The sequence below is a fragment of the Canis lupus genome, chromosome 9, assembly GCF_048164855.1.
Source record: "Canis lupus baileyi chromosome 9, mCanLup2.hap1, whole genome shotgun sequence".
Lineage (NCBI taxonomy): Eukaryota > Metazoa > Chordata > Mammalia > Carnivora > Canidae > Canis > Canis lupus.
The window spans coordinates 39,101,856-39,118,614 of NC_132846.1; the positions used below are offsets into that span (position 1 = coordinate 39,101,856).

Genomic DNA, 16,759 nt, shown 5'->3' on the forward strand with positions numbered 1-16,759 from the left:
CTTGACAAGCCCCTCGGGCCACAGGAGTGCAACAAACAATATCCAGAAGGCATCTCTGAGTTATTAGCTCCTCAATACTTTTATAGATCCTTGCATTAAAGAGATGTGGATGTCATTAGCATAAAAATAATGTATTTCAATGATAAAGCCATTTAAAACACAGATCAATCCCTTCACTGAATCATCACTAATGATAGTAGGCAAATGGCTCAGCTAATATTTTTTTCTACTTTCTTCCCTTTTTGCTTTATAAAGAGAAAAGGGATGATCCAAGAACTTTCTTATCCAAGGATATGTGACAAATAAGTGGGAGTGATAGAGCAGAAATACAGATTTATAATACCCAGTGCATGGTGTTTCACCTACATCTTGCATTCCCACACACAGGATGTTGTGATAGATTGTTTGCAAGGAAAGAAAAAGAGTTGTGATTATTTTCCTTCCTGTACCCACACCCCTTGGGTGACTTTGCAACTTCTACCTTCAAGAGATAAGACCTATTTCCCCAACCCTTGAGTCTGAGCTGGCCTTAGGACTTGCTTTGGCCAACAGCATGTGGCATAAATGACATCATGCCAGTTCTAAGCCTAGACCTCAAGAGGCACAGCACCTTCACTCACAGTCTTGGAACCCAGACTACTTAATATGTGAAGAATACCTACTACAAGGATTTTGAATGATGAGAGACCACAGAAGCAGCCCTCTGAGTTATCCATTTGACCCATCCCAGATCTGTCAGCTACCAAGCAACTCAGCAATCTACCACAAACGTATACGGGTAGACTCAGCTAAGTTAAACCTAGCCCAGGTTAGCAGAACCACCTAATATAGTCAAAGACTTGTGAGTTAAAGAAATGGTTGTTGTTACTATTCACAAAGTTCTGGAGTAGTTTGTTATGCAGAGAAGAAAGCTAACTGATACAAATGTGGGGGAAATATATATATATATATATGTTTATATACATAGAATTACATACTTGGTATGACTTAACACTGAGACAATATATGTATCTATTAGATACAAAGGACTCATTTTAATAAGATTATCCAATATAGGTAAAATATGGGTATGTAAAATAAAATTTAATATATAAATGTTAGATATTATTTATCTTTTATACTGGGAAATGTGTCACTATTTTGCTTTGATTAGATTCCTGCCAATGACTATTCCATGAAAATAGAGAATATTATTTCACATATTCCTTAAATATTTTTCAAATCCAACCTCACCTAAAATTTTTCCATCCCCTAGGTAAATTTATTATCCATGTATATGAGGCTTCCAATACCTTGGCATCACTGTTTCTTCCCCAACTCCTCTCCAACAACCTTTCCACTTTTCCACAGACACTCACTCCCATGGTCATAATCTGGAATTTGTCACATCCTAGAAGTTTTTCCAGCTCTTAAGTCTTAAAATCAACCACCCTGCTATCTGACCATTTCCTCTTCTCTGTTAAGCTAACTGGTCCAATTACAACTGCAATAGTAGTTCAACTTTATTGAAACTCCAGTCCACCAACAGATCTAGTTTTTTTCAATCTGTCAACTCTCTCCATTCTCCACTCTCTTCTTTAAGTGGCCCCATAATGGCAGTAACAGTATACACCTTGAATTCCTTAACATTTCTGTCTCTTCATTATAACCTCTATCAAAATAAAATCCTAGCTCAATTATCAGTTTTCTTCATGCCTGTGTTAACTATCAAGAAGGTCATAATCTTGAACATATAATAGGAAAGATTGACTCCACTATAAACTCATTATCATTAATCTTAAAGCATCTCTCAACTATCTAGTAGCTTTACTGCTTTTCTTATGAATTCATGCACTATTTTGCAAACTTTCTCTACTCTGCTCAAAATCCCAACCATTCCCCTCTTCAACTATATTTTTCCCATAGATATTTAAACATTTTATGTGTATCTCATTGGAAAATAAATAAATAAATAAATAAATAAATAAATAAATAAATAAAGTTGGAGAGAAACTTGCAAGAAACTCCACCCTTCCATTTCAGACTATGCCTCTGGGCCTCTTTTAATATCTAAGCAAATGTCAGTATTAGATTGAGCAAACCAAAAACTGAGAAGTATTCTTGTCACCTCTCTCTGACATCCTCAGCACCCACTCTATCTTAAAAGCTTATCAATTTTAGCTCCTAAATATCTCTCAGATTTATCCATTTCTTTCCATCTCCACTGTCACCATCTAAGACCATGCTCCTAGCATCTGTCTCCTGGATCTATAGATGTAGAAGTTGTGAGTCATTTATTTGATCCCAATCAATCTTCTCTGAACACTATATGAGTTACCTTTCAAAATCATTTCCAGTTTAAAATTGTAGGATGGCTTCCCATTGTTCTAAAATCTCTTTTGTTTCACACAGACCTGCATAGTGTGGCCCTTGCCAACCACTCTAACCTCATCCTTCAACACTCTTAAGCTCACTCTTCATCCAACTTTCAGTTTTTGGATATGTCATGCTTCCTCAAACACAGGGCCTATGCACTTGTTAATCTTTCATGCCTTCTACCTTAGCTTAGCTAGCTCCACTCATACTTCAGATCTCAGCTCAATCATTGCTTCTTCAGGGAAACTTTCCTCTCTAGTTTAGGTCAGGTTATTTTGTTATATAGTCTCAAAGGATCATGTACATTCTCTTCATGACATTTGTCTGTTTGTGATTGTGTATGTTTTGTCCATCCTTTTATTCCTAGCATGTTCTTTAGCACTGCCTTGCATGTAGTAAGTACCAAATATTTATTGAAAGGATGAATACATTATTTAAAGAATAAACTACCCAATATATAAATCTTTCATAATAATTTCTGACTCCTCTACCATTGATATTGGAATTAATAATTAATAGTTATATCATCTTCACAGATAGCACCATCAGGCAACTAGATAAAAACCACAAAACAATAATAAGTTCCATTTCCTAAGCATTGGGTTTTTTTATTCTAAATAGTCTGTGTACATGAATGACTACAAAGTGCATTTCCATTTTCTTTTGCAGAATACAATCTAAAGACTGAAAGAAAATTACAAAGTACATTTGTTATCTGAACCTTTAACACAGATAACAAATTCTATTGTCTCCTTGCTATTCAAAACTCACTTCTCCAAATCCTTCTACTAAGACATCCATGGAGAAATAATCCTAACTACTCCATAAATTAGTTAACATGCTTTAGAGAGGATCTTAATTTGGATAACTTGTACATACTACCTGTTTTAGCCAATTTATATTCTCAGAACACAGTGGCAGAGAGAGAGAGAGAGAGACTAAGAGCAGACACCTATCTTCAGCAATACTAATAATGTACTAACTTTTTAAGTCTTTTTGTTTTAAGATTTTTCATTTATTCATGAGAGACACAGAGAGAGAAGCAGGCTCCCTAGGGGGTTTTTAAGTGCTTCATATTGTGGAAAAGACTTTTTCTTTAATATCCATTGGGTTCACAGTGAATATAAAGCATAACCAAAATACATACTCTAAAAAGAGGTATATTGCCCGAAGCTTCAAATTTTTTTCAAACGTAATGATACATGTACAAGCAAACTAAGTTGGGGGATGTTTTAAATACTTCAATAACCCATTGTTGTCTTTACAATAATCCAAATGCCTTAACGCAACCTGCCTACCTCTACACTCTCACCTTGTGCATCTCTGTATTCTGTTCTCTATACTCCAGTCATAGAAAACTTCATTCTTTTCTTCAAAAATGCAATATTCTCTCATCTTGGGGATTCTAAACATGATATTTAAAACACTCTCCAGAACCTGCTGATCACCCCTTTCATCTGGTTAACTCCTACTTATTTTCCAGGTCTGGGCTTAAATATTTGTCACCTCTTCAAAGATTTCCTTAACTATCCCCATCCTCAAATATGTTATGACCCTTGTTTTACAGTATAAATGCCTGGTCCAAGAAATGCTGAGAATGATGCAGGAGGCAGTGAAAGTTGCAGCAGAGAAAGGCTGAACTGGCCATGATGGACTATGTGGTAGTGAAAGTTCTGAAGATTCAGCAATGAGAGCAAAGAGAGAAGAGAAGGTAAGAATTCAGTCAGTAAAGACAGGAAAGGACATCAACAGGACTAAGTGAATCATACTAACAGTGGAACACTCAACTCTATAAATCCTGGAAAATAGAAGATTAAACAGTCACATTCTCCAAAATCATTTTCTAAAAGTTATCCTTTTCTAACAGTTAAAATGATAATATGTGACAATGTTGTTGTTAAAGCTATAATAAAAAGATGAAGCAATCTCAAAGCAAGGCTATGAGACATGAAAAGAAGGTGGTCAAAGAGTAGCTCCCCTTTTGTAAGCTTTTTTCCTCCCTACCTAACTCTTCAGCCAAGCATCACTTCCAGACTTATTCTCCTAATATTACAATTTAGCTGTGCCTTGGGCCAAGGTTTCTATGGCTCTCATGGTCTAGGACCATACACTAGTTCCTAAAGTCCCACTGCTTCTTTTCCAATGTTCTGAAAAATGTCTGTCTTTATATTTTAATTCCCATCACTTCGGGTTACTTGAGTGTCCTTTGCAACAACAACAACAAAATCTTAACAGCTACATTTAGACCAGTACATGCTTTCCTACATAGCTTATCTCCGGATCATCTCAGTCATTACCTGTATCTTATTGTCCTGTATTATTTCTATGTAGAGAGCTTATCACGCTCTGAAATTATATATATATATGTAATATTATATATATTATAAATATATATATTTCTTAAATTTTCCATATATGTTCACTATCTGTTTTTCCCTACCAAAATAAAAACTCTGACCAAGATAGCCTTAATGCAGCTTATTTAAACTTTAAACAGGCTTTTTTCCCTGACTCTAAGCCTCTGGTCTCCCTTTTCTTATAACATTTACTTTAGAAAACTTTCAATTATACATTCTTTCTCTGCCCCTTTGAGATATAAATCTCCTCCCAGATTCTTGTCAGTTGTACAAGGCAGGAATGTCTTTTTTCAAGGACTTGGGAGCCATCCCTTTGAAATGTAATCAAGAAAAATAGCACCCCTATGTCTCAGTGTCTATGAGAGAGTAGGAGCCTAACTTTGATGACACCAATTAGCAAATACAGATGGCTTAATTACACTGACTAACTTCTTTGCCTTCTATTTCAGCAGAGTTCAGTCTCACTCCCCTGTTGTAATAGTTTTTAACAAAGTCTTTCTCCCCATTTTTAACAAGTATTCAGTGCAATTTCTCTTGCACAGTTCCATAAAGATAGGGAGGATTTGTATGTGCTTGTTCACTGCTGAGATTCCCAATATTTAGAATAAAGAAGTAGCTTAACATATATCTGTTGAATGAATGGATGAATGAAATCACATAAGGCTTTTTTTTTTTTAAAGGATGACTTTGGAGAAAAATGAAGCCCTCAAGTTATTCCTTTATGTTTCTGAATGCACCACTACATCTCAAAATTCAAACTAAGTACGTAGCTTATTAATCACACCTAAGAAAAGAAATTCTCAGTCCTGGTGACATAACTTTATTACATGTACTGACAAGCCTCTGCATGTGGAAATGTTATTCCCTAAATATGATTACTTTCTGTATCAATAAAGGTGAAACTGTTGTTAAATATATGTACTACTAATTAAACTTTTGTTAGATTTTTAATATTGAATACAAGCAGTTTAAATGGCTCTAAAATTCTAGCATAACCATATTTGAGTTAAAAATCCTGCTAGTCTCAATTTGTAATTATCACAAAATACCTATTGCACAAGCTTCTATCCTCCAGGCCCACTCACTCACTGTGGCCAAAACAATTACAACATCTGCAAAAACTCAAAAACTTTTGAGTATGGTCACTCATACCTCAGTGTAAGTTCATGTATAAATGTGAATGTAACTGAAGGTGGCTGATTTTGACTAACACAATGACCTAAGCACAAACAAATCACAGTGAAAACAAGCATCTTCTGGAAAAATGCACACCAGATATTTGACTGTAAATTCCATATTTGTATCTCCAATGCTGACCAAGTAAACAATCAGACTCATAAGACTGACATCAACTGTTCTCAGAAGACTCAGAAGGATACACAGCAGAAATCACTGGTTATTAGTAGGGCAACAGAAGGCATTCTCTTCTGAAAGACTTAAAATCATAGCTATCTATGCAGCAGTCCACAGAGCTAGTTGTGCCCTTTTCCCAAGAGGACAACTCAAAAGTAAGCAAAAGAGACCGAATTGGCAGGTACTAGGAGCACATTGACTTAAAGACTAGGCAACTAACACTGTGAATGACACACTCAGCCTGAACACTCAGAACTGAAACTGTACTTTACTGTTTATGTTAACATGACTTTGCTAGTCCTCTGTCTTCCTTAGCTTGACTTTATTTTTCCAAGACTCTCCTGCCCAGGCAAATGACTTGATTTTTAATCATTGGAACTTCCCGGAGACCCATTAGCTCTTCAGCAGAAAGCATAAACAAATAGTTTATGCCCTAAGATCCTTTGAATTCTTTGCCTCAAAATCCTCACCTTATTGTTTTACCAATCCTGAACTATTGTACCATGATCCTTGAACTTTACTCAATCTTAATTCTTAATTCTTGACTTGAAGAAGAATTAAAAGATGCTAAAATAGGGTCATCCATACACTTTACTCTGAGTGTATAGGTGAAAGTCAATCTAATCCTCAGCAAAAATATAAAGGTTTTTAATTGTTATTAGAATCACTAGTGTTGGTAAGGTACTTTCTCAAGCAGAGAAGAACTGGGAGGTATACAGGACTTAAAACTGTAGCTAAAGTTTTTTAAAGCAGACTACTAACAAATCTATGTCCTGAATAGAAAGTAGAATTACCCCAAAGTAATACATGAGGATTTCATCACAGTAGAAGTCTCATGTCCTTCAGAGTGAAGAAAGTTATGAGGATAAAGAGGGACATTGCATAATGATAAAATAGTCAATTCCCCAAAAGGTAATAGCCTTAATGCATATGCACCTAACAAGAACATCAAAATATGTGAGGTAAAAGCTAGTAAACTGCTAGGAGAAATAGATAAATCCACTATTATAGTTGAAGACTTCAATGCCTCTCTATAAGAAATGGTCAGATCTAGCAGACAGAAAATCAGTAAGGACATAGTAGAACTCAACAGCACCATGAATCAACTGGACATAATTGACATTGATTGACTAGTTTATACAAAAACAGCAAAGAAAACACATTCTTCTCAAGCTCACATAAAACATTACAAATACAGAACACATTCTGGGCTATAACACACAGCTTAACAAATTTAAAAGAATAGAGATCATAGAGTGTTTGATTTTTATATGACTGAATTAAGCTAGAAATCAACAACAGAAAGATAGTTGAAAAATCTCAAAATACTTGGAGACTAAATAAGAAATGGGTCAAATAAGAAATTTCAAGAAAAATTTTTAAAGTTTGGAACTACATAAAAATACAATATATCAAAATTTGTGGGATGTAGTGAAAGTAGTACTTAGAGGGAAATTTATAGCTTTGGATGTAAATATTAGAAAAGAAGAACTAAAATCAATAAACTTCCACCTTAGCAAAGTGAAAAAAAGAAGAGAAAATTAAGTACAAAGGAAGAAAGAAGAAAAGACATAATGAAAATTAGAACAAAAAAAATCAATGAAACTAAAAATAAGAAATCATAGAGAAAAATCAACAAAACCAAAAGCTTGTTCTTTGAAAAGATAAAATTAAGATTCTAGCCACATGTACTAAGAAAAAAAAATGGGACACAAATTACTAACAAGAGAAATGAAAGAGAACATCACTACACAGACATTAAGAGGATAGTAACAATAAACTGTAATAGAGGGGCGCCTGGATGGCTCAGTTGGTTAAGGAACTGGCTCTTGACTTCAGCTCAGGGTCCTGGGATCAAGCCCTGCACTGGGCTCTGGGCTATGCACTCAGCAGGGAGTTTTGAGGATTTCTCTCCCTCTCCCTCTTTTACTCCTCTCTCTCCCTCTCCCTCTCTCTCTTTCTCTCTCAAATAAAGATATGAAATTTTCAAAAAATAGTAATAGAATACTATGAATAACTCTTGAAGAAATAGGCCAATTCCTTGAAAGATACAATCTGCCAAAACTCACACAAGAAAAAACAGGCTATTCAAAGAGAACTATATTAAACAAATCAATTCAGTAATAACATTCCAAAATAGCACCAGACCCAGATGAGTTAATGGGTGAATTCTACCAAATATTTCAGTAAGAAATACACAATTTTCTACCATCTTTTCCAGAGGTGGAAGTAGATATGATACTTTCTAACTTATCTTTTGGATTATAGAATTACTCTAATACCAAAATCATCAAAGATATTATAAGAAAAAAACTACAGACCAATATTTCTTATGAACATAGATGCAAAAATCCTCAACAAAATATTGCAAATATATATTAAATCCAATATTCTAACAATATATAAAAATAATTATACAATATGGCCAAGCATGCATGACTGGTTCAACACTCAGAAATCAATTAAGGCAATCGATAACATCACAGACTAAAGAACAAAAATCACATAATTATGTCAATAAATGCAGATAAAGCATTTAAATAAAACATAATAATAATTCACGATGAAAACTGGAAAGAGACGACTGTCCTCAACTTGATAAAGAACGCTTACAAAAAATCTACAGCAAACATTATAATCACATAGATACAAGTTGTATATGAGGAAAACCACAAAATTCTGATGAATGAAACCAAAGAACTAAATAAATGGAGTGATATCCCATGTTCATAAAGAGGAATACTCAATATTATCAAGATGTCAGTTCTCAGGGTGCCTGGGTGGCTCAGTTAGTTAAGCATCTGACTCTTGATTTCAGCTCAGGTCATGATCTCAGGGTTGTGATCATGGAGCCTGCTTAAGATTTTCTCTCTCCCTCTCACTCTGCTTCTCTCTCTCAAATAAATAATCTTTTTTTTAAAAATGATGTCAATTCTTATCAAATTGATCTATAATTACAACACAATCTCAATAAAAATTCCTACAAATTATTTTGTGGATATCAATAAACTGATTCTAAAGTTTATATGTAGAGGCAAAAATTGTGCAGACTAGCCAACACAATATTGAAGGAGAAGAACAAAGCTGGAGGGCAGATACTATCCAACTTCAACATTTGCTGTAAGTCTATAATAATCAAGATAGTGTGGTGAAAGTAGAGACAAATCAATCCACGGGACAAAATAGAGAGCCTTAGAAATAGATCCACATAAATATGGTCAACTGATCTTCAACAATGGAACAAAGATAGTCTTTTCAACAAATGTTACAACTGGACATCCAAATGTAAAAAAATGAATCTAAGCACAGTCCTTAAACCCTTCATAAAAATTAACTCAAAATGTATAATAGACCTAAATTTAAAACACAAAACTAAAATTTCTAGAAGATAACATGGGGAAAAAAAATCTAGGTTCCCTTGGTTTTGATAACTTTTGAGATATACCAAAGACATAATCTGTAAAAGAAATAATTAATAAAATGAACTTCAGTAATATCAAAAATTATGTTTTATGAAAGACACTATGAGAAAACAAGCCACAGACTGAGAGAAAATATTTGTAAATGACATATCTGATAAAAGACCATTATATAAAATATACAAAAAACTCTCAAAATTTAACAAGGAGAAAATTTAAAACTTAATTAAAGAATGAGCAAAAGATCTGAACAGACACCTAACCAAAGAAGATATTGATGGAAAATAAGCATATGAAAAGCTGTTCAACGTCTTATGTCATTAGGCAATTGCAGATTAAAACAACAGGAGATACTACTACACATCTAGTAGGATGATCAAAATCTAAAACACTGACAACACCAACTGCTGGTGAGGATGTGGATCAGTAGAAACTCTCATTCATTGCTATGAAAATGCAAAATGGTACAGCAGCTTTGGAAGATAGTTCAGCAATTACTTAGAAAATTGAACATAATACCCTCATATGACCCAGCAATTATGTTTCTTGGAATTCATCCAAACAAGTTGCTAACTTACTCCTACACAAAAACCTACACACAAAGTTTACAGTAGCTTTATTCATAATTGCCAAAACTTGGAAGCAACCAAGATGTCCTTCAGTGGAAAAATAAACTGGTATATCCAGACAATCTATTATTATTGAGCTCCAAAAAGAAGTGAGCCATAAGCCACAAAAAGACATGAAAGAATCTTAAATGCATATTAAAACATGGAAGAAGCCAATATGAAAAGGCTACATACTGTATGATTCCAACTATATAACATTCTGGAAAATGCAAAACTATAGAGACAGTAAAAGTATCAGTGATTGCTAGGAGTTAGGAGAGAGGAAGGAATAAATAGGCAGAGCACAGAGGATTTTTAAGGCAGTGGAAACATTCTGTATGACACTGTAATGGTGGACACATGTCATTATACATTTGTCCAAACCAATATAACATACAACTATGGATTTTGAGGATAAAAATGTGTCAGTGTAGGTTCATCAATTGTAATAAATGTACGACTCTGGTGGGGGATGCTGGTAATGAGAGAGCCATTGGCAGGAGGTGGGGTGGGGGGTGCAATCTCTGTATGGAAAATCTCTGTACCTTCTTCTCAATGTGGCTATGAATTTAAAATTGCTCTTAAAGTCTATTATCATCTGTGCAAACACACTGATAAGAAGAATCAATCAATTCCAAGGTGGACTAGACAGTGTTTCTATGGATTTAATTAGATTAAACCTAGGAAAAGTAAGAAAAAGAAATATTAAATAATCTCTACCTGTACCACTCAAACATTATTTTAAATCATCTGTAGGCTTTAATGAAAAAGTAATGGCTACCAAATTGTATTAAATAACAGTTTCCAACATGCTATATTTGGTAGACAGTCTGAGATTCAACAGAAGAGAGAGAGATCAGAGGCTAAAAAAAAGTCATAAAAATCTACAAGCATAATTAGCCTCTTTAATTTCCAATTCTTGATTTGCTGGCTAGATAAGAAACAAAAAATATGCAATGTAAACAAAGTATGCTAAAACACAATAATTCATGTGTCAGCTTCACAAACATGATTCACAAAAAGATAATTTAGAAATATATTTTCCATAAGATTTTCAGAAAATGGGATCCCTGGGTGGCGCAGCGGTTTGGCGCCTGCCTTTGGCCCAGGGCGCGATCCTGGAGATCCGGGATCGAATCCCACGTCGGGCTCCCGGTGCATGGAGCCTGCTTCTCCCTCTGCCTATGTCTCTGCCTCTCTCTCTCTGTGTGTGTGTGTGACTATCATAAATAAAAATTAAAAAAAAAAAATAAAAAAAAAAGATTTTCAGAAAATTAAAAATATTTATATATATCCACTTTGCAATAGCTGTCCCATTCATTTTGCCCCCTAAAACAATGCATAAGTGATCTTTTCCCCAATTTCAGTTTGTCATGACCTAGTTTATCATGTTTACCACTTACTAATAGCACTCCCTATTCTGTGTATTATGTTTCCTGAGCTCACTTACACTACCATATGGTGCATTATCTGCAGCTGCAATATGTTTCTCTGATGTCCTATAATTCAGTTCCCTCCAGCCTCTCAGAAATCAGATTCTGAGGACCACCCAAAACTGCATTGAAATGCACCTACAAAAGAGCTTGATTCTATTCTTTGGATTCCTAGTGACAACATTTTTTACCCTGTGTTGTGATTTCTAGGAAATCTGCATTACTTCTCAAACAGAACATTTTCCTCTAATGGTTGCTGCCTTCTGTGCCTCACAGCTCTCTTACAGAATCACATATCCAGTTTGTGAATTCCTAGTAAATCAAATTACATTGAGAGAGCACATCAACCGAGACAATCTTGAAAATAAAGAGTTATTAAGTCCTGCACCCACATCACGTTAAAGGATTAAACTGCTATTTTCAGATTCATACTCTCCTATTCCCAAGCCACTACCAGCTCACTTCACCATTCTTAAGTTCTATGTCATTGTGCAATTTCCTAAAACCTTGCCAACACTTCATTGCTTCAGGTCAGTGAGCCATTGATATATACTAAGACTAATAAAGGATTACCAAGGAGATGGGCCACATTCTTCACCATCACAAGGCTTATAATCAAGCTGAGGAAACAAAGACACACAAATGAAATAATAATATTCCTCAGATATGCAAAATTCTACAAGCAAAATTCATTCATGTCTCTATTGCCATTTATTCCTTATAATCGCCCTGTGATGTAAGTAATTAGGTATTCCTTCCTTCTTCTTACAGACACAGAAACTGAGAGCCAGGGTAATCATCCCCAAGGCTCACAACAAATATGTCCTAGGGAAGGCACAAGACCCCAGACCACACAATAAATGATATAGTGCTCATGAACATATACAAAGCAACAAAAGAAAAATAACTTTAATTATGTTAATGTGCATCAGTATATCTAAATGAAGATGAAATATGATGAAGTATTCATTACAGTTGCTTGGAAATAATTGTTTTTAAAAACACAACAGACCCAAAGTGGAATCGCCTGTACTAAGCCCATGTCACTAAACCAAGACTTAACACCAACTTAATTGCAGTTTCAGCCTCTCCCAAGAATAGAATTACCTGGTCAGCAACCTGTGAAGTAACCTGCCTGACAGATCCTCTGCCTTCTCCTAAAGGAAGGTGATCTTACTTGAAATAACCCACTCTACTAATAATGTCCTTGTCTTCCCCCTTCTGCCTATAAACGTCTTCTATTTTGCACAGCTCCTCAGAGCTTTCTATTCATTAGATGGGATACTGCCCAATTCATGAATCATTGAATGAAGTTAGTATGATCTTTAAAATTTACTTAGTTGAATTTTGTTTTTTAACATAATGTAGGAAGATTTCCTTGAAGAAGTATGTTCCACAAAGTTGGATGTCATATAACAGATAACACAGAACCAACCCACAGAACCAGAAGAAAGTTAAAAAAAAATAAAAATAAAAAAAATAAAATAACACGAGCAAAGAAACTGGTAGACATGTGGATATATATAAATAAGTATTGAAACTAAATAAGACAACAATATAATAATTAAAAGAGAAAGTTAAAAACAATGTAGAAGCAAAACACAAGACAATAATAATTTGAAAGATGAGAAGATGAAGTCCTTGAATTAGTTAGGAGAAGGGTAAAGACACTAATAAGCCACATACTGATACTAAAAATGTTAAGAGTAATCAATTAACAGAAAAACTTCCAAACTAGTGGAGGGAATCCAGTAGATTAAAGAAAAAAAATCAATACAAAAGATGGGAGAAGAAAAAGAAAAAGGAAATAAAAACATAGAGAAAAGAAAAAAAATCATTTTAAAGCAGAAACAATATGCTCTAAATAAATCAAAATGCAATTAATCTCAATAAACTTATAGATTAAGTTTGTAAGACTCAGAATCTATATAGTATCTATAGAAGATACACCTAGAGTATAATAATCTGTAATAATAAAATTTAAAATATAGAAATATATATACCAAATACTATATGAAAGCTAATTTAGCTCTCCTAGTATCAAGCCAAATAGACCTTAAGCAAAAACCATCATTAGGGACAAAGAAAGTGAGAAAATAATGTTAAAGAAAGCTCTCAGATGGTATAGCAAAAATAGAATTAGTGTTGGAAAATAGGAGAGAAGAAAAAAGGAAAACTAGAGGACTAGTCCAATAGGTACAATATCCGAATAAAAGGAGCTCCAGCAAGAAAAAAGTGAGGGAGAAGGGTGGAGACAATCATCATAGGAAAAAAAATTCAGACATAAGATATGTTTTTCCAGATTGAAAAGGGCCACCATCAGTGCCCAGCCAAACTGAGGAAAATGGACGCACACTAAGGCATATCATCAGAAAGTTTCAGAACTCTGGAACAGACAGAATATACCAAACTTCCAAAGAGAGAAAGATCACATGTAAATGGTCAGAAATCCTAATGGCTGCAAAATTCTTAGCAGAGTTATGAGGGGATGCCGGGGTGGCTCAGCAGTTAAGCATCTGCCTCAGGCTCAGGGCATGATCCCAGAGTCCTGGGATCGAGTCCCACATCAGGCTCCCTGCATGAAGCCTGCTTCTCCCTCTGCCTGTGTCTCTGTCTCTCTCTCAGTGTCTCTCTCTCAGTGTCTCTCATGAATAAATAAATAAAATCTTTAAAGAGAGAGAGAGAGAGAGAGAGAGAGAACAGAGCTATTAAAAGATAGACTGCAATGGCATTAGGTCTTTCAAAATTTGAGAAGAAAGTATCTCTAGCCTGGAATATTATAACTAGCCAAAAAAAGATTTTTGCTTAAGAGATTTGCTTAAGAAAATGATGTTGATAGGATATTGTTCACATCAATGTAATGAGAGAAGATTTAGATAATCAGCATAGAGCTTAGTGTTTGAATTAATGATAAGTAAAAAAACTAAGCAACTATAAATCCATATGTCTATCAGCTCTCAGGAAAGTAGAAAGTGCAGAAAAACAATTATGTCATATTTAAGGTTCCATCATAAATAGCATATTTGTAGTCATAATGATGTAAACACCTAATATTTATTGAATGAAAAGGATGATATACCTGTATTGTGAGAATGAGGTGATGGAAAAACTGCATGGACATAGTAAGGGCTACAATCTCAAATGCCATATTGAGAAGTCAAAGACAAGGCCTAAAACCGTAAAACCAAGGGGTAGGTACATACCTACCTTGTTTCCTGACATGGAAGCAAATAATAAAAGAATACCCTAGCAATTTGAAAGTGGTTGTCTCTAGGGTGGTTTTTTTTTTTTTTCCAAAATGAGATATTGTCAATCATTCTTCATAGACATTTTACCCACTTATACTCCCTTGAGCAATGTATGAGAGTGTCTGTACCATCACTTTATCAGTTCAGGTCCCCTATAGAATGCTGCCGAGTCAGAGTTAGACATGCAAGGATTTTACTGAGATAAAGATCTGGGAAAGATCAACGGAAGAGAGAGATGCCTTCAGACCAAAATTCAGGTCTGACACTTGTGAAGAGGTATTGGGTAGAACAGCCTCAGACCACAGTACAGGTAAATAGGGAGTCCCAGAGCAAAAGTTGCTTAATAGAGTTCTGCAATGAACTATATGAATTATAATATTACCATCATTCTTAATTATTGGCTAAAAGTAGCATTGGGGAAGTATGGCTTCAGTGTATGAACTGCGGCAGATCAGAAAATGCAGCATCTGTCAATCAAAAAAAAAAAAAAACCTTCAAAAAAAAAGCTTTTATTTATAGCATCTTTGGCTTGCTGAGTGTAAATACTCCCACTATGGCCAGTTTCAAGCTACTAGTGTGACAGTGTGATGACTCACTAAATGAATGCTGAGTTTGAAAAAGATGCTAACAACTGGCTTTCCCAAACTAAGAGCCAGTTCCCGGAAGCTATGAATTGTGCTCCAGACAGCAGGTTTTCATGAAGGAAGTTCTAAGCAGTGCACCTTCTTAGGATCTCTGTGTCCACCCACCAGAATCTTACTCACCAAGCTAGAGTGCTAAAGTTTTGATTATAACACTGTGATAAGTGAAATGGAATATTGGAATCGTATCAGTGCAGTCTGTAGTTTTACTTTGCATTTTACTTAATATGCATGAGGCTGAGGATCTCTTGGTATATTTACATATTATGTTAAATGCATTTATTATTTTGTAACATTTTAATGTATTTTCTATGAGGTGAGCCAATATTTTTATTATTATTATTAAAATCTTTATGCCTATGTTCTAAATAACTGAAATCGTAATATATCCATCTTAATATATCATTTCATATAGTAAGTGAAATATAAACACTGCTTATAATTTCCTTACATCTTTCATGTTTTCAAAATTAATTCTCAACCCTTTTCAGACGGTAAATAGGAAAGAAATAAATGTACCTTTGAAAGCTTGTGTAAATGAAATCTAAAATTAGGAAACAATTTATTATAATTCCTCCTTTTTCTGTAATTTTTAAAGTAATAGGTACAGCATCAAAACACAATATCTACACTTAACTTTCAGGGCAATAGTTTTTAATATTATTAAAGCTAATTAAGTATAGAAATTTTATGGGAAAAAGTCCCTGCGTAGTTTCTATCTACCTCTTAATATACATAGAGTAACAAAAACAATGTAGTGGAGAATTTTCCATCTGAGCAGTTTACAAGGACAGAGTAGAATCTTTAGGGAAATTAAGTTTGTAATATTATCATTATGAACACATTTTAATAATAGATGCATTCTATATTGATTCATTTTTATATTATTAGTTGAGATTATTGGTTGCATCCTATTAGCCTGTTGCAGCAAGTTGAAAATCATCCACTATTAAGTTAAAAGCTAGGAAGCTCTGGATGAAGTGACTTTTTTAAGATAATACACATTTTTAGTATTTTTTTAAGATTTATTTATTTATTTATTTGAGAGTGTGTGTGTGTGCACACGTGCACACGTACACACGTGTGCAAGCTGGGGGAGGAGCAGAGGGAGAGAAACTCCTCCAGCTGACTCCTCACTGAGTGCAGAGCCCAATGCAGGGCTCAATGTCAGGACCCTGAGATCATAACCTGAGCCAAAATCAAGAGTTGTCCACCCAGTCAACTGAGCCACTCAGGTGTCCTGTCCCCACATTTTAATTATTCCTACTTTTGCAGGTAATAATGAATGAACAGAACCTTGAACTAGACCAGACATCGGAAGTCATCCAATATAGTCTCTAACCAC

General features: G+C 34.6%; 1 protein-coding gene across 1 annotated transcript in view; it reads right to left on the reverse strand.

Annotated features, from left to right (window-relative positions):
* Positions 1–16,759, reverse strand: part of KCNH5 (potassium voltage-gated channel subfamily H member 5) — a 278,213-nt gene that overhangs the window by 204,568 nt on the left and 56,886 nt on the right. The gene's annotated exons all lie outside the window — the stretch shown is intronic.